Raw genomic sequence first — 23,848 nt, forward strand, 5'->3', positions numbered from 1 at the left:
ATTTGCCTTAGCTCCTGACTGATTTAAAGCCAGGGGAGCAACTTGTCTAAAAAAGAGCAAGCATGATGAATGGCATTTATTTTAATCTTCTTGTACCTGTTTGGGTAATCTCTGGATATGCTTCATGAGCTAAAGTATTTAATGTGGAAAAAAAATAAAAGAATGGACACATTTTATAGATAGAAACCAAGACCAACATATTCTTCCATGGTTCATTTAGAATTTACAATGAAATCTGACCATCAAATAAGTCACAAATTATATGTATAGATTATACATTTTCTACCAGTTTATCCCTTTAACTTTCTTGTGCCTGACCCATCAAATGTTGTGTGTATGCATGCGCACACACACGTACCATTTGATAGGTATGACAAAAGAAAATTAAACTGAAATCTTGTTGGAAAACATCAGCATCTCGTCTGTATTAAGTTTGAACGTAAAGGTATGGGATGCATGGAAAATCAAACCAGTATGTTTGTATATGTTTAAAGGGAGTGAATTTTCTTAAGAGCTTGCAGCTTGACTTATCATTTAACACAACAGAAGAGTGTGTGTGTGTGTGTGTGTGTGTGTGTGTGAGAGAGAGAGTTTCAAATGAGAAGTGAAAATTGGCTTAAAAGAAAAGAGCCCTTCCTGAGATTAGAAAAAAAAAAAACCTAGCACGACACTTAAGAAAACTGTGAAAAAGAAATCACCATTCAAGAGATCCAGCTATTCACGGGGAGCTTGTTCAGGGTTTAACTACCAGGTGTTCTGAGACATGATTTATTAAAACAGAACAGAACAACAAACAGTAAGAACAAGGAAAATGGTTGTTTGGCTGATGTTCCCAATTCCTCTTGTATCTAAATAGGTGCTCCTAGACAACACTTATTTATGTACTCTTTTTTCTTCCCAGACAAAATTGGAGGATGTCCACAGGAATCACATTTATCAAAACCTTAAGGATTGATTTATAGGTTAGGGAGTTCATTTGTAGAATCTAAAATCCTCAGATGTCAGCACCTGTTATCTTCTGCAGTGACTAGGTCCAGAATGATAAGAGCATAAGAATATAAAAATATATGGGTCAGACCAATGGTCTATCTAGCTCAGTATCCTGTCTTCCGACAGCAGCCAGTGCCAGATTCTTTACAGGGAATGAATAGAACAGGGCAATTATGAAGTAATCTATCCCCTGTCATTCACTCCCAGCTCCTGGCAAGCAGAGGATTATGGACACTCATAGAATGGGATTGTGTTCCTGACCATCTTGGTTAATAGCCATTGATGGACCTGTCCTCCATGAACTTAACTAATTCTTTTTTTAAACCAATTATACTCTTGACCTTCACAACATCCTCTGGCAACAAGTTCCACTGGTTGACTGTGAGTTGTATGAATAGTACTCCCTTATGTTTGTTTTAAACCTGCTATTAATTTCATTGGATGTCCCCTGGTTCTTGTGTTATGTGTAGGGGTCAATATCACCTTTTTATTCACTTTCTCCACACCAGTCATGATTTTATAGACCTTTATCATATCCCCTTTTAGTCTACACTTTTCTAAAATGAATAGTCCTAATCTTTTTTATTTCTCCTCAAATTGAAGCTGTTCCATCCCCTAAACCAGGGATCGGCAACCTTTGGCATGCAACCAGCACATCCTTTGGCCCACACAGCTTCCCGCAGCCCCCATTTTCCTGGCACGGCGAACGGCGGCCAGTGGGAGCTGTGATCGGCCGAACCTGCAGACGCTGCAGGTAAACAATCGGCCCGGCCTGCCAGCAGATTTCCCTGACGGGATGCGTGCCAAAGGTTGCTGATCCCTGCCCTAAACATTTTTGTTGCCCTTCTCTGTAGTTTTTCAGATTCTAATATATCTTTTTTTGAATTGGGGCGACCAGAACTGCATGCAGTATTCAAAGTGTGAGCATACCATGGATTTATATAGTGGCATTATTATATTTTCTATCTTATTTTCTACCGCTTTCTTAATGATTCCTAACATTCTGTTAACTTTTTTTACTTCAGCTGCACGCTGAGCAGATGTTTTCCGAGAACTATCCACTATGATTCCAAGCTCTCTTTCATGACTGGTAACAGCTATTTAGAACTCATCATTTTGTATATATAGTTGGGATTAGATTTTCCAGCGTGCATTACTTTGCACTTATCAACATTGAATTTCATCTGCCATTTTGTTGCCCAGTCACCCAGTTTTGTGAGATTCCTTTGTAACTCTCCACATTCAGCTTTGAATGAAACTATCTTGAGTAATTTTGTATCATCTGCAAACTTTGCCACCTCATTGTTCATCCCATTTTCCAGATCATTTATAAATATGTTGAAGAACACTGGTACCAGTACAGATCCATGGGGGAACCTGCTATTTACCTCTCTCCACAGTGAAATCTTACCATTTATTCCTATCCTTTGTTTCCTACCTTTCAACTGTTTACTGATCCATGGCAGGACCTTCCATCTTATTCCATGACTGCTTACTTTGCTTAAGAGCCTTTGGTGAGGAATCTTATCAAAGGTTTACTGAAAGTACAAGTACACTACATCCACTGGATCACCTTGCCACATGCTTGTTTACACCCTCAAAAAATTCTAATAGATTGGTGAAGCATGATTTCCCTTTACAAAATATGTGCTGACTCTTCTCCAACATAGCATGCTTATCTATGTGTCTGATAACTCTGTTCTTTATTATAGTTTCAACCAATTTGCCTGGCACTGAAGTTAGGCTTATGGCCTGTAATTGCCAGGATCACCTCTGGATCCTTTTAAAAAAATCATTATGACATTAGCTATACTCCAATCATCTGGTGCAGAGTCTGATATAAGTGATAAATTACATACCACAGTTAGTAGTTGTGCCATTTCATATATGAGTTTCTTCAGAACTTGGGTGAATATCATCTGGTCCTGGGGCCCTATCACTGTTTAATTTATCAATTCGTTCCAAAACCTCCTCTAGTGACACTTCAATCTGGGACAGTTCCTCAGATTTGTCACCTAAAAAGAATGGCTCATTTGGCAATCTCCCTCCCATCCTGTACAGTGAAGACTGATACAAAGAATGTATTTAGCTTACCTGTAATGGCCTTGTCTTCCTTGAGTGCTCCTTTAGCACCTTGATCATTCAGTGGCCCCATTGATTGTTTGGCAGGCTTCCTGCTTCTGATGTACTTAAAAAAATTGCTGTTGGTTTTTGTGTCTTTTACTACTTGCTCTTCAAATTTTTTTTTACCTGCCTAATTATACTTTTACACTTCATTTGCCAACATTTATACTCCTTTCTATTTTCTTCAGTAGGGATCTCTTAACAGGTAGCGTTAGAAGAAAGGACTCAGATTCTGGTCCAGCTTTTAGCCACAAGTTTGGATGAATGCACACTTATCCCCAATTTGCATAACCAAAAAATCAGTTATTTCATAATGTCACCATTTGGCAATATTAATCCTTTAAGATTCCGCATTGTGAAAGTCCTCCCTAAAGTTCAGCTGGCAGGAGATAACCGACCATAAGGAGAAGATGCCTGCCAAGAAGAGACTTCCCACTGCAGGATCCAGTCTCTAGAGCTTGGGGAATAGTAATGGTTAGCCATTTCTCCATATGTACAACTTGCTCTGGCCACATGTGAACTAGGATAGGGTCTCTGACTAGAGAACTTTCACATAGTGGAAGATATATGCACACAAGAAGTCATAGCACATCACAACACCAGCTCAGCCAAACAATTGCTTGGAAAAGTTCCAACTGAGCTCCAACAAATCTAGTTAGTATGGACAGCCTTGAACTTCCTTTGGAACTCTTTGCCCAGGCTTAGTTTGGAGGGTTGCTGTCAAACATTTGGGGTATACTGACATAGGGCATGATAATCACTTCACTTATTCAGACTCAAATTTTAGGCAGGCGACAGGGTTCTGCCTGGTTTCTGACAGGTCATATAAGATGTTACATGTGAGGCATCTCACTATTAAAGGTCTAGGAAGTGGAGAGAGGAGAGTGCCCTGTGACTGAGAGACCAGGGAGAGTTCTGGTGGTCAGATCACATTGGAAGGACTTACCATGGAGGGGAATTTCTACTCTTCACACTACAGTGTCCATCCAAGTCTACACAAATATTCCCCTGTGTAGTCACAGGCTGATTCCTCAACTTCCCCACTTTGGCAGCTGACTCTTTCTCCTTCCTCATTAGCTATGCCTGTGGCTGTGGGTGTCTCCTCACTAGGACCTCCATTCCCTTGCCCCTCTTATATTAAGGGATGATACTGAGGTTCAAGAACCTCTTTTCTGGGACCCACTCAATTGTCAATATCCACTACCCATATCTGTGTCTTAAGTGCAGGATCTCCCTTCCAATTAGCCTCTTTCTTTTGCATATGACCTGGAATCTTTGATCCAACTCAAAGCCTCAAATCTTTGCAAGCTATGTGACTGAGCCATCTTTAAGCTGCATATTCCCAGAAAGTTCCCATCACTAAACTGGTTTAGAGTTTAGAGAGAACACTAAGGGATGTTTTGGATCCTTAATTTTCCTCCTGCTTTATACCCTCTGTTGCATTAGCGTTAGCTGCAGCTGCACATATTATAGGAAGAGTTATTGGCTGAGCCTATAAAGTCCCTTGTTTTACATTTTTGGTTACCTTTTTTTGTGATGCCGTTACCATTAACATTGATTAATCAAATCTGAGAAGCAGAATTTCCCACTAAGTTTGATTATAGCCTGTGGCATCTATTGTGCTGGCACATTTAAAGGAGTAATCCTCTCACAGACCTCCGTAAAATGTCTGGCTCTTCATGCTACACAGATATGTTTTTGTTTTCATGACTTCCATTTATTTCCTTTTTAATCATTTTTTTTTAATGAAAGTTGACTTTCTGTGTTTTTTTCTCCCCATTTTATAAAATGTTCCATGCATGGAACTGTTTAGACATGTTTCCAAGTAAATTTAGTGCTTGTGAATTGACTGACAACTCTGAAACCTAAAGTCCTCTTTCCATTCACAGAATAGGGGCAACACTGAGCTATAGCATATCTGTTAGAAATACATCCAGTCTTGATTTAAAGACTTCAGGTGATGGAGAATCTACTACATCCCTAGGGAAGTTATTCCAAAGGTTAATTGCCATTCAATCCTTTGGTCTCTCTGTGGACTGTCAGTAAGGGAGCTTCTTTGAAGATGGTTTCTGTGATATGGCCAATTGATCACTTGGGATAGGGTTGAAAACTCCATCTCATAATTTCACACAGAACAGCCACCAGTTGGTAATGACTTAAACTCAAACCCTGCCTGGGCCACATTAGAACCAGTGACGTAGAAATGAAAGATTCCCTTTAGCCATCTTATGTGACATGATGCTTGACCAGTTTTACTGAGTTTCACGATTGAAACATCAATTTCCTTAGCCATGTTGGGTCAAATTCATCCCTGGCATAACCCCATCCATATAAATTATTTATAGCTTCAGTGGAGCTATACCAGGAATTATTTTGTACCTTCATTTTGAAGCACCAGGTCCTCAGCCTTAATCCAACCCCTTTATGCTGCTCTTTGGAACAAAGGGATTGGAAGTCTGGTTAAAGTTGCCAGTTGGGAATTTTTGAATAGGGTAATCCACTGGTGATGTAAAGCCAACTGAGATGGCTCTAACCCCTCTCCCCTGGCTCTTGGTATAAGATGCTTTCTGTGGGTGTGGAAGGGGCATGGCTGGAGCACCCAGCACTCTGAGAATCCAGGGCAAGTTATTGGGGGCTGTTACTAGCTGAGGTAGCTTAAAGAAGCCCCGAGGCTGTTCTAAGTTTCACTAAGGACTGAACCAACCTCTGGCTGTCCCTATGATCGGGGTGCATGGTGGGACAGAAAAGTGGAATAGTGCCCACACTGTGCCAAGTGTAGCTTGGGGGGCCCTCAATTCCTCACTTAAGAAGTATTTTATTTATTATGAAATTTAAGCCTGCCTGATTCAGTTTTTTGGGGGGGACCTGCTTTTCTCTTTCTCTCCCCTATCTTTGTGGAATCAAAATATAAACTTACACTGAGCTGAGCTTGATGGGCCTGAATCTGTTCTCAGTTACCGGGGTGTAAATTAGGAGTCAATCTATTGAACTCAATGGTGGCGTATCAGAATGAAACCAGGACATGATCAGAAACCATCTATTTGTGACTATTATATATTGTATGTCAGTTTTCAGCCCAGTTAGAAAACGTGTCTATGCCTCCTGAATTTCTCTGGCAGCTATCTTTGTGTTTGCTGCTCTCCAATCAGCATCAGCAAATGTAACCACTTAAACTTGATCCTACTGTCTGGATCAGTTATACAGATAAAAGGCAGCAGAGATCTTAGTCTTAATCCATGTGGGACCCACTTAATACTTCCCCCCAGAGTGGACGTGGTTTCTCTTACTAGAAGTATCTGTTTTCTGTTTCTTACACTAGCTCTTTATCTGTTTCCATGTCTTATTAAGGATCCTTGCAAGCTTCTATGTTAAGCAGGAACCAATTTATACAGAATTTAACCAAAGGCTTTTGAAAATTCAAACAGTCATAACATATGTACTGTCATTTTCAACACTGCTGGTACCACCACAAATTAGAAAGGATGTAAAGTAGGCAGGAGTTTTCCTTTAGACATGCAGCACTGCTTATTTCTTATTGCCTTGGAAAAACACAGGGACCCAGATTTTCCTCAGTGTGCCCAAACAATGCATCAGTGATTAGAGGTGTATGGAAAAACAAAAATCAGTGACTGCATACCACTGTGATTCTGACATCCTTCCTATCAAGAGGTATCAAAAATCTTCAGATTACCCACACACACCCCGTAGACACACCCTTACCCCATGAGTAGTCCCATTGAACAAAATGGGACAGCTCACAGAGTGAGATACCGGCAATGAGAGTTAGGGTGGTCTTTTGAAGGTACTCAGGAAGCTAGGGCAGAGAACAGCACATGAATGCCAAATATGGCAGATGGGACGGTGTCCAGAGGGTTAGAAATTCAGCCTAAAATGGGGTGTTGAAGGGAGTATCATTATTACTCAATCAGAGGCCACAATGGGCTTTCTATATCCCTAGTAAACATCCAGAAATCTGGCTGCTCATGTCCAAATTTCTTGGAAGATCTTTGGAAAGTAAGTCAGGATGGATATATCATGAGAATGAACTTTGCCACAAGGTTTCCAGTTCTTGCTGGCTTGTCCAGCCAGTAGTATCCTGGTGGAAAAGCCCAATGTATAAAAAAACCCATGAAAAATAACTAGTTCTTATATAGTGTTTTTTCATCTGTAGATCTCAAAGCACTTTACAAAGGCTATCAATATCATTATCCATATTTTACAGATAGAGGAAACTGAGGCACAGGGAGGTGACATCACCCAGAAGGCCAGTAGCAATGCTGGGAATAGAAATCAGATCTGCTGAGTTGCTCTCCAATGCTCTATCCACTAGGCAATGTTGACTCCCCAAATACAACTTAACTTTTTGAACCTCAGAAATGGGTAAAGTTCACTTCAAGTTTCTGCCAAAAGTTCTTTTTTTTTCCATTTTATCCAAGCTGATAGGCCCACCCACCTGCTCAATAGTACTGACTGTGGGTAGCTACATGAATATAGAGTGCAGCTTACTCATCGGCAAACAAAGTTATTTATATCAAAATACTCATCTAGCACCATGTTTCAGGAATCCAATTCTTATAAAACCAAAATCATTATAGAGACACAAGTGCTCTAAGGATAGAACAGGTAGCCCATAGGGGTTGTTTTCAATGGAAGCATAAAGGGTTTTAAATCAATTTCAAAGTTCAATACCCTCCAAAGGAGGGAAATATAGGCAGTGATTCTGCTTTGTCTGAGAATATTTTGTTGGTTCTTTACCCTTGTTCCTAGAAAGGTAAGTAACCAAGAGTACATTATGCATGTGTTGTGATAAGCATGGGGGGATGGGGGAACACAACCGGTGAAGCTGTGATCTGAGAACTCTTGTGTTACAATTTCTCCATCTCTGCCTTCCTAGTTTGCACCAAATAAACTTTTCCCATATGGCCACTGAAAATTACTTCTTAAAATAAGCTAATTACCCAATTAGATATTGAGTCAAAATGGTTGAGGGAAATACAGCACCATTGCTATTTTGCTGAATTAACTTTAACCAGATACTCTCTGCTGTTTTGGATTAGAACCAATCTGAACCTTTGCTCAAAATTTTCATCAAACCTGAAACAAACTTACTGAGCTTCAGTAATATGTGAAAAAGAAATCAGCTTGAGTTTGAGATAAATGAAGTCATCTTTGTCCACGAAAAAATAATTTCCCAACCAGCTCTATTGAATATGCTCTGATCTTTGGAATGTTAGAAAAAATCCCATTGAAGACAGACTATTGAGCAGATTGAAGATCAGGTGGTTTAGAGAGCATGACAACTGCAATGTATCACGCCTGTACCATTTATCACGTGGCTATCACCATTGCCTATAAGACAAGCAGACTGACAGAGAAATGTTTTATAAATCAGTATTCACTGTACTTCAGTGTTTTCACATTACTGTGGAATTCCCTTTACTTAAGACGTATGCCTCAGTGAGAGACAATAAATATGTTACTAGGAGTTATGGCAATCAATTGGTTTGCATTTATGATACCTATCTTAATAAATGTAAAGAATTAGGTTGCTTCAGATATTTATTAAGTGGTGATGCAATACCAACTGTCTAATAAAAATATACTTAATGAGGTTTCCCTCTGTGGGAGATCTATTAGCTAGCTTGTGCATAACTGTTATTCCTGTTGTTTTTTAATAATCTGTTGGTATTTATTTAACATGCAATTACTGTCTTCTTATACAGAAATTAAATGCCTATCAAAGACACTTAATTTGAACTGTTACTGCTTTAGCTAGCTTGTATCAAAATCTTTCACAGTTTGCAATGGCTGCATAAGAAATCTAATTACTGTATATTAAAAATATTCTGGGTAGTTTAATTGTATAGTACTATTGAATCTGCTTATGTTTTAATCTCTTCGTTTTCCACACTGGCCTCACAGATTTCTGGTCCACATCTGGCTGTTAAGGTAACACAATGGCTTCAGTGTATGCTATGAACATTCAGCTCAGATTTTTCATGGAAAGTTCTGATCTCTACTTTACATTAAGATATACTGCCAGGGATTCCCTTAGGGCATAAGAATGTCATCTTGTGAGAGGTACCACAGAGAGAATGTGAAACTGAGCTGTTCTGGCAACCATCGCACAAAAGACAGGTCATTCATAGACATGCTGTGTCTTCAAGGCAGGCATCCTTCCTTACATTATGAATCTGATATTGAAAATATCGTTTGTTATAACAAGTCCTTTTCCTTTCTGTTGCATTGTTTTGTTCCTATTAGAGATGAGCCAAAACTGCAATATTTTGATCTGGATTCATATCATGATTTCAGATCCTCCACCATCAACCTCCAAGCATGTTCAGACTCCAAGTTCTGGATTAAACCATTATAGAAATAGGTTCTGACTTCAATATGTGTACTGAAGTGTGGATCCAGAGTTTGAATCCACATCTTTCCACAACGTTCAGAGGCATTTGGATGCAATGTTCCATTTTGGACCTCTCTCTCATTTCTATTTATCTTTTTTAAAGGAGAGAACACTTCTGAATAAGGGCTGATCCAGGTTCCATTGAAGTCTCCTCAAGGTCCTGAGAGCTAGTGTAATTATTTAGTGAACAATTTACTTATCAAGGTTAATGCTGTTTTATTTCATGAAACTATCCACAAACTAGTCATGATATTTACAAATTTGTTAATGATTTGAAATTGTCTGGGAAATATTTCATACAGACAATCTTTCAGGACTGCCAAGGATTTGGTTCTCTATTATTATTGGGCCAAATCCTGATGACAATGTCCCAGATGCCTGAGTGAGGAAGAAGGAAAAACAGAGTAGCCCCATCGGAGATTTGCTGAAGGAGTAACTCAGAACTTAGTAAGGCACTCAGGATTTGGCCCAATATGATTAAACACGTTCCCATTTTAGCTAGTCATCAGTCTTGGTGTCTTTAGGCTGAAATGCCATGGTACCCATGACTGAATTTCAATGTGGATTATAATCTGTGAATAGGAAAAAAACAAAACATGTAGCATGAGGCTGTAGTAGAAAAAGGGAGGATTTTTCTAGAAAGAATTAACCCACTGACCTTCAGCAGCACGAGAGTATTAGTTACTCTTATATCCTGAATGAGTCAGTGGACTAGTCTTCCTGTTAAGAGCCAAACCAGAGGGATGGATGTGCACATGTGTCAGTCACGTCCTTAAAACCCATGGTCAAGAAGCTTAATTTTGGAGCTGGTGCTGTTTTGTTGTTGTTGGTGTTGTTGTTTTTTAAGCCTGAAGACCAAAGGGATACAAAAGATCCACTTCTCACTTTTTCTGTCTGTCTCTCTCTCACACACACACGGTTGTTCATCATGGAACAAAATAAAAATATGTGATCATGAGAACTATATCCAGAGCTTCCCTCAAAATGAAACATTTACCAAAGGTTGACATTGTCTGGGGGGATTGAGCAAACAGTATCAAGGGAGAAGTGTTTGCTGACAGGTTGACAAAAGTACATGTAGCCTTTCCTTTAAGAGAGGAGAGGTTAGGCACTATACCACCAGAGCAGACAAGACCTTGCGGTATTACACAGCTATCCATTCACAGCTTTCATGGTGATGAATGAGGTCTCAGCAGATGACTTGCAGAGAAAGAGAGAGAGAGAGAGAGATTTTTCATATGAATTCATTTCCCTGCCCCCCCTTAGATTGGATGAGTAAGGTGATTAAAAGAGAAAGGACTAGGCCAATTTAATGAAACCCATCTGCTCTAATTCTCCACTGTTAACTGAGAAGCTTTCAGAAGCTCAGCAAACAAATACAGTTGTTCTAATCAGCAGGGCCGGCTCCAGGCACCAGCTTGTCAAGCAGGTGCTTGGGGCGGCCACTCTGGAGAGGGGCGGCATGTCCAGCTATTCGGCGGCAATTCGGCGGACAGTCCCTCACTCCGGCTCGGCGCGAAGGACCTTCCGCTGAATTGCCACCGCAGATCGCGATTGCGATCGCGGCTTTTTTTTTTTTTTTGGCTGCTTGGGGTGGCCAAAACCCTGGAGCCGGCCCTGCTAATCAGAAATAAAACCCAAATAGTAATATTCTGATAAAGACACTGTATTTCACATAGGATGCACCTCATGTGCATTTCACATTTCTCATTCAAGAATTCCAGATTTACAGATATAACTTCTTTGTCACCTGCTACAGAGTTCATACTATCCACAGTTACATTAGACAAGCATAAATATGCTATAAACCCTCATGCATCAGACTATAAGACAAACACAAATAACTTTGGAGGTCAGAAGATACCTTATAAGCATGTTATGTAATAATTCCCCATTATGGGGTTTCTTACACATTCCATTGTAGCATCTGGTACTGGCCATAGCAAGGAACAGGATAGAAAGTTCTTATGTTCCTGTACAGCAGCGATGGCAAACCTCAATACATTTAGAGAACTGTTTGAGGTCCAAAATGCATCATCAATTCCAGAAACTTTGCCAGATCTTTGATTTTCTCATGATACTTCCAATATTAACTGTGAAAATGGTCTCACAGGATCACCATCTTTAGGCACTAGTCATTTCAAAGGTATCCTGGAATTAAAGAGGAATGGAACAAATTAAATCAATATTTTTTGAAAAAGTGTTATCTGCAATTTTTTGAATTTCAGAAGCTCAGTTGGAATTGAGATTTGAGCCAAGGGTTTCTTAATGTAGCTGAACCTGAATCCAAAATTAAATGCTTTGTCCATCAGCAAAGTGGCCCAAGTTCATTAATGTGAGCAAAAATCTAAGGTTTAAAACATGAATGGCACTCAAGCAAGAATTGATCATTTTGCACGACACTGACAGGAAGTTGCATTGCATTGTGGTGGTGGCTTGGGTTACTTGTTACCTCTCATTTTATTATTATTTTTTAAGCCATTTTGTATGTCAGCCACAGTCAGTCCATGAAACAGAACAGCATTTTGAGCTACACTAAGTTTTCCTCACTGAATCTATTTATGGAGGGACCATATATCATTCTCTCCATATCTCCTACTGATTTTCAATGCAAATACTGCCAGGCGCTCTCATGGCCACAGGATTTAGTTACTCATATGACTGAGAAGCATGGCAATGCAAATTCAGGCAGCTAAACCAGCATGCAAAACTCCAGGGCTTCAGCAAGTTATAATTCAGCCACAGTGTTAACAAAACAAGATAGCAATTATGCAAGGAATCAGCTGCAAGGTTATTTTTAATTTTAAACTTCTGCATCTGTACAGCTGGGTGTTGGATGTAAAATGAAACACAGGGCACCCTTTCCCATTAGCCAGGCCTTAAGGAGCTAGGAAACATACTGTACTGTGCATTACTATGTGTATGTTTCACAATAAATTTATCAGAATTAGCCCTAAAAGCTAATTTCTGGTGTGTTGGAATGTTCATTTTAATATTAGTATGTGAAGTAATTTGGGCTCAGGAACGTGACAGATGAATTAACACTGACTATAGCTGGGCAATTAGTAAAGGCAGAGTCTGGAAAGCTTGGGAATATCACACAGCTCTATTGATGTGCATCAGTCCTTACCTGAAATATTCTCTGTTGTTCCAATCCAAGACCACTGCCATTGATAGGTCAATGCACCTAAGTTCTGAACTACATCACACCCATCTGTTCCAATACTACTCACCCATACACAAACACCAAGTAAATCTGAAAATACACTGGGGTCTTTACCTACTACACTCCTTTTTGTGCCAGGCTGAGACCTCTTTCATTTCCATGCTAATCCTGATTTGCAACTACCCCAGTAATTCCATAATAATACAGGCTAACCCTGCTCCCATTGAATCAGTGGCAAAACTTAATTGTGATCTAACCTTTAAAATCTGTGGCCCAGCCCATGCCAATAGATATTTGTACCTGTCAGGGCCCTTTTAACCCCCTCAACCCAGACATATATATACATTGGACCACCAAAGAGCCCTGAACTGGTGTTTTGAGCTCCCTAAACAATTGCAATTTGTCCAGACCATACCACCAAGTACCAGCATTCAGCAAGGCGAAGAGATGCTTTTTTCTACTGTGTGTATAATTTTGGGGTTTTAGGCTGAAGGGAATTAGTTTTTAACATTTTACTCAGTGACCTTTGACAGGGGCTGAGAATAATAGCAATGAGGAGGAGGGAGAGGAAAGCAGGCTAGGAAGTTGGTGGTGAGCATCTGGAGTTGGAGGAAAGTATTGGGGTGCAAGGACTGAGATGGGGTTGAACAAGTTCAGATGATTTTGAGGACTGGTTCTGTGGGGGTTTTATGTGTTGCAGAATCAGAGGTGGGGTTCAGAGGATGATAATTATCATCCTCCAAATGTGAGACTGTTGCAGAAGCAAATAATGTGTTAATTAGCTGAATAAAATTGTAGGACTGACTGGATCTTCCTGTGTGGAGGTGCAGCTATGTCAAGGTCATGGAGTTTAGAGATCCACTGATCTTGATTATGAAATTAGATCTGACCACATATGTGGGTCCCAGAAAGGAATAAGGTTATGTATTGTGCTACAGTCTTTCTGCTCTACAGATGCACTAACTGTGTTGACCAGATTCATCTCTGGGGCAGAAGAGTAATCCCCAGGGTTGATTTTACCTGGTATCCTCAATGTCTACAAAGCTGTTGATGCTCCTGTGTTGACTTAAAATTGTATAGCTGCCAGGACAAACATTTTTTTGATTTAAAGGCATATTTTGATTTAAATTACATGGCTAACCACACTCTGCACCTCATCTTTGAGTGGGATTGAGTTCATTGAAGGAGCGATTAGTAGAGATGGTCAACAATTTTTGAATTTTGATTTTTTTAATGAAAAAGGGACTTTTTTAAAAAAATGTATCGACCAAATCTTGTCATTACTCCTTTGTCATGAGCTGATCTTTGCCTCCTTCATTTTGTGAGTGGAGGCAAGTTGAATAATCTGCTCTGATTTGTTCTGGGAAGTTAATGGACCCTGTTAGTTTTCAGAAAGCTCTGAAGGAGAAAACTGTTCTATCAACAGAAAACTGTTCTATCAACTAGGACATCTAGTTGGTCTTTGTAACTATTTTTTTCTTGCTGTGAGAAAAAATCTTGTTATTTTGTGAATAATATCTGTGCTTTCTACTACCATGGAAACAATGTCCTGTTTCCATGGTAGTATGGGAAGTGGGACAAATGCTGAGTCTTTTCTTTCTGTGTCATTCACTGTGGATAAATCAGAAATTGTGATGGTGGTGTTGATAAGTGATGTCCTAATTACTGATGGAGATAAAAGGTCCACATTGATTTGTTTAGATCTCTGTCATGTTAGAGGATTGGGCCAAAAGAAACCTGATGAGGTTCAACAAGGACAAGTGCAGAGTCCTGCACTTAGGACGGAAGAATCCCATTCACTGTAACAGACTAGGGACTGAATGGCTAGGAAGCAGTTCTGCAGAAAAAGACCTAAAGGTTACAGTGGATGAGAAGCTGGATCTGAGTCGACAGTGTGCCCTTGTTGCCAAGAAGGCTAATGGCATTTTGGGCTGTATAAGTAGGGGAATTGCCAGCAGATCGAGGGACGTGATCATTCCCCTCTATTCGACATTGGTGAGGCCTCATCTGGAGTACTGTGTCCAGTTTTGGGCTCCACACTACAAGAAGGATGTGGAAAAATTGGAAAGAGTCCAGCGGAGGGCAACAAAAATGATTAGGGGGCTGGAGCACATGACTTATGAGGAGAGGCTGAGGGAACTGGGATTGTTTATTCTGCAGAAGAGAAAAATGAGGGGGGATTTGATAGCTGTTTTCAACTACCTGAAAGGGGGTTCCAAAGAGGATGGATCTAGACTATTCTCAGTGGTACCAGATGACAGAACAAGAAGCAATGTTCTCAAGTTGCATTGGGGGAGGTTGAGGTTGGATATTAGGAAAAAAACTTTTTCACTAGGAGGGTGGTGAAGCACTGGAATGGGTTACCTAGGGAGGTGGTGGAATCTCCTTCCTTAGAGATTTTTAAGGTCAGGCTTGACAAAGCCCTGGCTGGGATGATTTAGTTGGGAATTGGTCCTGCTTTGAGCAGGGGGTTGGACTAGATGACCTCCTGAGGTCCCTTCCAACCCTGATATTCTATGATTCTATGATACTATTGAACTATAAGTTATTGTTGACTCATTGGTAGATGGATGGATCCTACAAGAACAAAGGCACTAGTAAATAACTAGTATTCATATTCATAATTATTCATATTAATAAATAATAAGACCTCATCTGAAGTACTAAGATGTGCATAAGGTTGCCAGATAACCACATAATAGTATTATTGTAAAACTTGTTCCTCTATCTTCGCTACTGTGTTTCCTCTGCATATATTACACTAGCTCATAAACCCCTTAGAGCACAAGGACCACACCTTTCTGTTTGTTCTGTTAAGTGCCAACCACATTCTTTAGCATTATAAAATAAAATGGTCTAAAGTTAGCTAAACCCCATATTTAGTTACATAAGGATGGGATTTTCAAAAGCATCTATCCCATTGATTTGCAATGAGACTTATGCCCCTAAGTCACTTAGGCACCTACATTCCTTTGAGGATTAGCCTGATTCCCATTGATTTAAATGGGAGCTAGGTGCCTAAATACCTTTGAAGAACTGGGCTTTAGACACTTTTGAAAATCCTGTTCCTGAATTGTAACTTTAGACTCCTATTTTTGAAAATTTTAGCCAGTATGTCTCCATCCCATCTGACCCATCTTGCACATTGATATGTATGACCCACTGTATGAATGAGATTGACATGAATGGAGGGGGACTAACTGGTTGAGGTGCATTCTAATCAAGACAGAGCTACTGTTGGCAGGCTGGGAGAAGCATCCAGAAGAGTTGCAGAAAATTACAGCTAATTCTTTCAGGAGTGACTATTTATTATAAAGGCCCAATTTGAAACACTTTAAAGTGGTATAATTTTCAGAGCAGAGGCTCAGCACTTTCTGAAAATCAGGCGATCCATGGGCTATGCTGTTAGTGAGCTGAAGCTAGAGCAGGATGCAATTATCTTCTTATTAAATGACACTTCCCACTGAGAGCACAGCACATTAGTGCTCCATGATTTTCATTGGCTGCTTTTGAGCTTCCAGATGGAGTTTAAGGTGTTGGTTTTAAACTATAAAGTCCTAAATGTTGTGACCCAGTTACCTAAACCACCACCCTTATCATCATTTAATAACTCACTATTGTTGACATTAATAGATGTATTTAAGATAACATGCCCTTGGTTTACAATGTAGCAGCTAGTGTTTGGGTACATTTTTTAATGTCCCCAACTCTATGAATATCTTCATCTGGACTTGTCTGGCACAGCCTGTGTTTGTTAACCTTCAGAGCACATGACATTTGGGGTCTGATTCAATGCCCACTGACATCAATAGGAGTCTTTCTGTTAACTCCAATGGACTTTGGATTGGGGCCTTGTGAAGATGGCAGGGATGGGTGAGTGGTCAGATGTGGGAATGTCACTGTGGCTAGCTGTTAGTTTGGTTTTCCCTGGGCAGCTGAAGATGCCCCTGTATTTTCTGTGAAATTCCTTTCTCATATTTGCAGATTTTTATTATTCTGAAACATCTATAGCCAGGGACAGGCACTTCAAATGAAATCAAAATAAATGCATAAATATCAATGGTAACGTTGATTGCTTTTGATGGATACACAGGCTTGTGAAACACACTCATTACTATAAATTGCATGTTTGAATGCCATACCTTTAAACCCTTAAATAGGATGAAAATGAGCTTTAAAGTGACTAAGCCCTAACTCAAAGAGACTTTATTAATGCTTCGGCAAAGATCATGAGGGGGAGGAAAGAAGTAAGAAGTGAGGTAAAAAGGGCAATTAGCAGCACCACTGAATCCAGATTGTTTATCAAAGTTTTGCTTGTGTCTGACTGGACATTGATACACTCCTTGCAAATGCTTTTATACTAGCATTTGGGTTGCTTTTTGAACAGTTATTTATTTACTTGCTTCAGCTTCTCACAGAAGGGCTGGTTGAGCCAATTTAAATAGGCCTAAATCTGTGCCCCTCCTGAAATCATATCAACACAGACCTTTTCTAGGGCAATCTTGGCTCTTTGTACTTGCCAGATGGGTCCCATGCAAGTTTTTGAGCACTCAGAGGCAGCAGGAGTGTGTGTGTGTGTGTTGGGGGGAAATCCTTTGAGGACATAATGCTGCTGATCACACATCAAAATATTTTGTAGCAAAGACATTGTTTATTTCCCCTAGTCCCTTTCCCCTCCCCCTCCAGTATTTTCCATAATCCTGTTTACTGAAGGGATTGATGATATTTCATTTGTGACAGCCATATCATTTTATTATAACAGTCACATTTTCATTTTCATTTCCACTTTGAAGGACAAGGGACTGAAGCAGTTCAGTTTTGTTTCCGAAGGCAAACCAACAAGTCTATCTTTCTAGCCAGCTGGCTAGCCCGCTCCAGAGTGTTCATTTTGAATTTGCATCAAGACAGACTAAAAACTTCCCATTGGCAACCCCAAAGATCCTACAAGTCATGCAACCTAAAGACATCCATCATTAGCCAAACAACAGCACAAAATGGTTACTGCCATTTCATTTGAGGTGCCAAGTTGTTTCTTTTTACTTTTACTTTTTGAGCAATGATAAAGTATTGTGCCAATCTGGCTCCCCAAAGCATTTTTTTTTTAAAGTGCATTAGCGGGAGACCTAAAAGTCATTGCGTTTAACTTAGTCCACACACCAAAGAGGTCGTCACACCTATCAATTACCAACTGACATATAATATAACAGAAAGGTTGTTTGCATTCCTGCAGTGTCAGATGTTGGCAGGGCTAAAAGGGAATGGTATAATCTTATTTTCCATTTGTGCTGGCTTGCTGATATTACTGTCTCAGTTCTGGCATGCAATAATCATTAAGAGCAACTGGCATTTCACAAAATTTGGTAAACTAATGAGGGCTAGTTTTGGATGGTTTTTGTTTGTTTGTGTTGGTTAACATTTTCTTTTGGGGATATGATTCTGCCATCAAATATGCCTGGGAAAATTACATATATATACACCCACATATCAAGGCAGGTTTTGTGCTGTAATGGCTAAAGCTGCCTCACACACGTACACATGTATGGGCCAAATGCTGCAGTACTTTCTTTCTCAGTTATGGACTGTATTACTCCCTTACTCCTCTGTGGGGACTATACATATTGTGGGTCACAGAGCAAAAGAGAAAGCACCTTCCTTCACTATGCAGAGCAAGGATGCCCAGTGGTTAGAGAACTTTCCTGAGTGTCCCTGTGACTCTCTGGTCCCTAGTCTGCACCTGGGGCAATGCAGCTACATGTTTCCCTTGATTGGGGCTTGTAGTAAAATCACAGTCTAGCCCTCAGTTTTTACTCAGAGGCTAGGGATCTGCGAATAATGTCAGAGCAAGCCAATGGTGGGACACCTGTTTCCCCCTACCAACACCACTGGAGAATACTTGGAAAAGTGTATACACCCTAAACATATTTTCTGTCACTCTATACTCTGTGCCTTGGAATCCTGCTTTGAGGGGGTGATCCAGCAGGAGTCCCTAGCACTGCAGCGAGGAAGAGAATCCCAGAGTCAGTATGGAAGCAGCTGTATCACACAAGATCTGTGTGGATCTTAGTGACTCTCTATGGGGTTTAAGGGCTGGACGCCCAGCTTCTACCAGGAGGAAACTGTGTAAGGTGTGATGCCCTCCTGTGCTTTTCCTGTGGGAGGATCCTGTTATTATATCTGTAGTCATTAATTAATCTTCAGCATGGCACTCAGAGTACTGATCAGACACTTAAAGCCATCATCAAGCAAACAATATACAACCTGGGTAAAATATTTAAAAAGTCACTTGTTGCAGCACCATTTCCTTCTTTAAAGGGGGTAGAGGTGGAGTCCTACATAGAAACCAGCAGTGACTAAGACTGAAAATACCCCTGAAAAAGCACTGTTTCCAGTTGTTTGTTTAAAATGAACTGCAGCCACGGAGCATGATCTGTGCCCAAGGGGCTGCCACAGAAAAAAAACTTGAGATGAAAGAGCAGAGAGATTATAGATGGGGATACTTTAGTCTTTCATGTGGAGAAATCAAAGGGGTTAGCAAACATTCATTGAGCAACTCTGAACTAACAAACCTATTTAAAAGAGAGATGAGCCCAAGCTGCCACACTTGGGTCCAGGTCCAAGCTTCACCAAAGTTCAGGGGTTCAAATTTGGCATTCTGGCTCATCCCGATCTCTAATGTAAGATGGTTTATGGTCTACACATCTCCAGCTATGGAAGGTCTCCTTGGCAGAGGAACCACTTTGGTTCCATTCTGTAAGAAGGTGTTGGAGGTGGGGGTGGAGGAGGAACCATCCCTAGGGATGTGAACTCACTGTGACTTCAATAACAGTTTTGCTGAGTAAGGACTCTAAGATGTATCCCGTTAATAATACCTTAAATCTATAACACCTTTCATCCCTGAGTGATTTGATAATATAGAGAAATATTAGGCAAAATCCTGAGGGCCTTCCTCTTTTCTTCACTCAATCCTTACTCAGTAAACTGCTGTTTAATTCTGTGGGAATTCCAGCTACTCAGAATATCTCAGGATATGGACCATATGAAATTAAGTCACCCTCTACTGAAATAAACCCATTTTGTGTGGTAGAATTTTCTCTATTTTCTGGCGTGCAACACTGTAGCAGCTCAACAATTCAGAGCCACTCTACAGAACAGTTCAGTCCAAAGAAGAATATAATATCCAGATGGAACTTGAGGCAGACTTTGTGGTCGGCAGAATGCACTGTACCACAGTTACAGTAACTGGAATTTGTCCAGAACACCAGGGAAAATACATCTACACTTGCAAAAAACAGTGCCATAGGATGCTGGCTGACTAAAAAGGGGCAGGATTTCATCTGCTTTATGTCACATCGCAAAAACAGTGCCTCCAACAGCTCAGTGTCATTAAAGCCATGCCGAGGCATTTAAACAGAAGTTAAACTGTGTTTATGCTCTAAAGGCAAGAGCTTTGCTGCGTCCTGAATCTATTGTGTGTTGGCACTATTAACACACACAATTATAGAATTAAGGGCCCAATTGATTAATGAGGAAAATCTGCATTGTATGCAGGAATGGGGAATGGATTTTCACCAGTGGGTGTTGGAAGCTGAAAATCAATTCAGCTCATTGCTCCTGGCTACTAATTAATGTTGCTTCCACTCTGGCAAAATGGGAATTGTTTGAGTGTATGGATGCCTCATTTGGGCAAAATTCTGTAAAACCAATATGAAATCATTTGTCCAAGGAAAGATCAATTTTGCAAATTATTTTGCCAATTGAAATTAATGTTGATAAAAGGTCTGAGAGCAGCAGCCTTGGAGAACGAAGTCCTTTGCTTATCCACAGAACAGGTACAGTGCAAACTGCCACAGTGCATGCTTGTGTGTCTCCCCTCTAAACTGGAAGAGTCAGCTACAAGAGTCAGAGATTCTCCATTCTTTGTAAGCCATTCTCTCCTTGGCCATTCTGGTAAGATTTGCCCCAAATGGTGCCAGATATCATGTGCACACCTGGGCACTTGGAAAGGAACTGAGATCAGCACATTCATTTTACATAGATCATTAAACAGCATTCAGATGGTAACAGTTTGGGGTCACTATCATCCTTGACTGGCTATGAACGAACCACCTATGATAGATAATAAAAGGCTTCTATTCCATTACTAATTGCTTGAACCCTTTTAATTCCATTCCATTCCTCCTTTCTCAGACCCACCCACATTTCTAAAGCTAACTCTACAGATTCTGGGTGTCTGTTGTTTTGGGATTAACCTTCTGATAGTCTGTAGGGGGAATGGGAAGGAGCAAGGACTGCCCTTTATCCCTGTCAACAGAAGATGAAAAAGAAACAGAGTTTATACAAAATACCCTGAATGGACCAGTGCTGTCTTTCCATCTGAAGCTTTGGGATCAGTCAGAAGATGTTTTGATTGACAGCTGAATCCTTCCATAGAAACAAATCAAATTGTTTTTGGAGTGGGACTATGTGGGAACCATCTTCTATGGGCAGAATGAGGAACGTGAGAGAGGAGGGCAGCTCTGTGAGCCTGAGGAAAGAGAGAAGGATCCAGGAAAATAGCCTACGGAAAGACACCCATTAGTCTGAGAGAGGCCACATCATTTCCCTTTGGCATCATAAAATAATAAGAAAGTACCTAAGAAAAGAAGCCAGAAAAGGGAGAGCTGCAAGAAATGCCTATGGCATCAGGAGAAGACCAGAGACCTCCAGGGTTATGCCTTATCAAAGCTTGATGGGATAATGGTCTGTAGAAGTGATACAGTTCCAGCCTGCAGTAAAAAGACCAAATTACCATGAGGATCAGCACAGAAAGTCAGATGTATGAGGGATGGATTGGAGAGACACCTGCCCAGTCCAGAGAAGCCCTAAAAACATTAGAACTCTAATGGGGGAAGGATACTTGTGATCAAATGCCGTATTCCCTCCTGTAGAGCAAACAAGTTCATGGAGAATTGGAGGTGGTCTAGTGCTAACTGTGATCAGTTAGAAGTTTAGATAATTCATTGTGCTAAGTCCAAATGTCATTTGCTGCTGTTTAGAGTGACTATTTTAATCAACTGCACTCTGTTATCACTAACGAGTGTCTTACACCTGCTCTGTGCAGACTGTGGTTGAAGATCCCTTTTATTTTATGATCCCTGTCTGAGTATCAATCTACCATGTACTGAATGCCCATGAGATGCTTTTAATTGGAGCATCTAATGGTTAATTATCCTCACTATTATCAATGTATGCCTTATTTCCTGTCTGAATGTGTATAGCTTCAACTTCCAGCCTTTGGCTCATGTTACACCTTCCTCTGCTAGACTTAAGAGCCCATTAGTAAGTATTTGTTCCTCATGTTGTTATGTACAGACAGTAATTGAGTCACCCTTTAACCCTTTCTTTGTTAAGCTGAATAAACTGAGCTCCTCAAATCTATCAATATAAGACACATTTTCCAGTTCTTTAATCATTCTCATGGCTCTTCCCCGAACCCTCTCCAATTTATCAACATCCTCTTCAACTGTGAAAACCAGAACTGGTCACAGTATTCCAGCAGCAGTCGCACCAGTGCTAAACAGAGAGAGAAAATGACCTCTTTACTTTTAGTTCAGCTTCCCCTGTTTATGCATCCCAGGATCATGTTAGCCCTTTTGGCTTTTATATCACACTGAGAGCTCATCATAGAATCACTGAATCATAAAAGATTAGGGTTGGAAGAGACCTCAGGAGGTCATCTAGTCCAACCCCCTGCTCAAAGCAGGACCAACACCAACTAAAATCATCCCAGCCAGGACTTTGTCAAGCTGGGCCTTAAAAATCTCTAAGGATGGAGCTTACACCACCTCCCTAGGTAACCCATTCCAGTGCTTCACCACTCTCCTAGTGAAATAGTTTTTCCTAATATCCAACCTAGACCTCCCCCACTACAACTTGAGACCATTGCTTCTTGTTCTATCTTCTGCCACCAGCTGAGTTAAGGGAAAGTGGGTGGGTCAGCTTTTGTGGCCTGCATCATGCGGGAGGTCAGACTAGATGACCATAATGGTCCCTTCTGACCTTAAAGTCTATGAGTCTATGAGAATAGCCTAACTCCATCCTCTTTGGAATTCCCCTTCAGGTAGTTGAAGTCTGCTATCAAATCCCCCCTCACTCTTCTTTTCTGCAGACTAAATAAACCCAGTTCCCTCAGCCTCTCCTCATAAGCCATGTGCCCCAGCCCCCTAATCATTTTCGTTGCCCTCCGCTGGACTCTCTCCAATTTGTCCACAAGCTTTCTGTAGTTGGGGGCCCAAAACTGGATGCAATACTCCAGATGTGGCCTCACCAGTGCCAAATAGAGGGGAACAATCACTTCCCTCGATCTGCTGGCAATGGTCCTACTAATGCAGCCCAATATGCCATTAGGCTTCTTGGCAACAAGGGCATACTGTTGACTCAGATCCAACTTCTTGTCCACTGTAAACCATAAGTCCTTTTCTACAGAACTGCCAGTTAGCCAGTTGGTCCCCATCCTGTAGCAGTGCATGGAATTCTTGTCCTTGTTGAACCTCATCAGATTTCTTTTGGCCCAATCCTATAATTTGTCTAAGTCACTCTGTACCCTATTCCTACCCTCCAGCGTATCTACCTCTCTCCCCAGCTTAGTATCATCCACAAACTTGCTGAGGGTGCAATCTATCCCATCATCCAGATCATTAATGAAGATGTTGAACAAAACTGGCCCCAGGACCGACCCCTGGGGCACTCCACTTGATACCCAGCTGCCAACTAGACATTGAGCTGTAGATCACGACCTGTTGAGCCTTATGATCTAGCCAACTTTCTATCCACCTTATAGTCTATTCATCATATTCTGCTGATTAGCCACTCCACCCAATCTTTTTCAGAGACTTTTTTTTTCAGATATTTGTTGGAGAGAGATATGTGAGAAAATGTGAATGAGTGTTGGTTACAACTGTTATAGGTACTACTGTAGGTTGAACACATTAGACACACTAATTGCTCCTCCCCACAAGCTTCCTGTGTGCCTGTCTCCCATCCCTTTCTATTTCAGGGGCCCACTGCAACCTCTCACCCCCTCCTTCATGCCAGGGGATCTGTATTCTCCCTATACCCATACCAGGGTTTCCCATTCTCCCCCCACCCCATGCCAGGGGCAGGGCCGGCTCCAGGCA

This window comes from Terrapene carolina, unplaced genomic scaffold (genome assembly GCF_002925995.2).
Source record: "Terrapene carolina triunguis isolate 2854851 unplaced genomic scaffold, T_m_triunguis-2.0 Scaffold96, whole genome shotgun sequence".
In the NCBI taxonomy this organism is placed as follows: domain Eukaryota; kingdom Metazoa; phylum Chordata; order Testudines; family Emydidae; genus Terrapene; species Terrapene triunguis.